Raw genomic sequence first — 207 nt, 5'->3', positions numbered from 1 at the left:
ACAATTTTAAAACGATAAATACAAAACAAACGGTTTTGGACATACAAGGTTTCCACCCGACAACGACAAAATATAACTCATGTAATTGGCCCACTTGGCTTGTCACTTTGTCACAAATCTTTGAGTAACAGCAGCGCTATAGAGAGAGATCTCTCTCTCTCTCTAACGCGCAATGAGGGCCTCTACAACTCTTTTTCCCGGGCTGAA

Source organism: Nannobrachium achirus (genome assembly GCF_963921795.1).
Source record: "Nannobrachium achirus genome assembly, chromosome: 16".
NCBI classification, from domain to species: Eukaryota; Metazoa; Chordata; class Actinopteri; order Myctophiformes; family Myctophidae; genus Nannobrachium; species Nannobrachium achirus.
The sequence above is the reverse complement of the archived record's forward strand: the minus strand, read 5'-3'. Positions refer to the sequence as shown.